Raw genomic sequence first — 1502 nt, 5'->3', positions numbered from 1 at the left:
TTGACGGCGGTTCACTCATCATTTGCGAGCTATTAACGTGCGCAATGAATGATATTATCATCACGCAAAAAGCGTGAAAAATCCGCTGCAAAATCCGCCGCGGGCCGCGAACCGCCGCAAAGTACTTCGCGAATCGCCACGAAACGTCGCAGATCGATCAACTGAAAAAAAAACTAAAAATTATGTAAATATATCGGTATATAATATCGATAATAAATTACCGATCGTTGGTAATATCGGTATGTCCCTCCTCCTATTACAGGCCGCTGCTAATATCGGTATGCCCCTTCCCGTGACGTTATACTCCCCCCTCTGATGCCATACCCCCACGATGTCATACCCTCTCGTGACGTAATACCACCCTCCGTAACATCAAACCCCCGTGACGTCATACCACTCCCGTAACGTCATATCTCCCCGTGACGTCATACCTCCTGTAATGTCATAGCCCCCTGCACTCTCCCTCAAAGGACCTGAGTTAGAACTGTACTATACATACTAACGAAGCACGTCAAGAAAGAAAATATTACGAAATCGGATACTTCCAACAGCAAAACGAGGCGGAATCCTACCTATTCTCCCGCTGCTGAGAGCGCTTGGGTCGCTAATCGGTGGAGCGGCGGGTTTCGCAAAGACGATAAACAATACCAAGACCGCACAGCGTCAGCTGCAGGAGATACAACGTCATAATCGCGCCACGGAAGATCGTTGAGTTTATTTCATACCATACAAACGAGAAAAGAGTGTCACAAAACAAAAAAAAAACGTCAAAAAATACTAAAAATGCCTACGGGCGTCACCACCAATGTACAATTGGAACAATTGGCGAAACGTATGCGTATTCCATTGTTCAGGGACATTTTCATGCGCAACGTACTGTCTACATCGCCGCGCATAAACGAGAACGGTATTATGAATTTTGATGACGCCGGTACTCATTGGGTAGCATATGCGAAAAGAGGCGATCGTATGATATATTTCGATAGTTTGGTAATCTTCGACCGCCTATAGAATTGGTGCGATATCTCGAGAGTAATACGATTGAGTACAATCGTACATCTTATCAACGTTACGATCAGAGCATTTGCGGACAACTGTGTCTACAATGCAGATAGTTAACAACCGATAGGTCCAACGTTCTGCGATCGGTGTCCAGTAATCCTTTTGGTCTCTGACGAAGATGTCACTGACATTTACTCTCACGAACAAGAGTAGCACTCTCGCGGGAAACTACTTTCCAGCCATAGATCTGAGCGATGGCGAATATAAACTCGGTTTGATAGCCTTTGAAACCAACAACACGATACCGAATGTGAATACGTCGAATAATAAACTTTACTTTTATGAGAACGACGAGGAAATTGTGATTTCTGAGGGATTGTACGAAATCGACCACTACCAATAATGATCATGATCTCTTAGTTAAGTATTAGGACCTTAACTTAGTTTCCGCCCGCAAATGTTAGATGGCAATGCAAACAGTTCTAGTAGTCATTGCTAAC

Source organism: Odontomachus brunneus, unplaced genomic scaffold (assembly GCF_010583005.1).
Source record: "Odontomachus brunneus isolate Ranch 3 - 2012 unplaced genomic scaffold, Obru_v1 Obru_scaffold_112, whole genome shotgun sequence".
NCBI classification, from domain to species: domain Eukaryota; kingdom Metazoa; phylum Arthropoda; class Insecta; order Hymenoptera; family Formicidae; genus Odontomachus; species Odontomachus brunneus.
The sequence above is the reverse complement of the archived record's forward strand: the minus strand, read 5'-3'. Positions refer to the sequence as shown.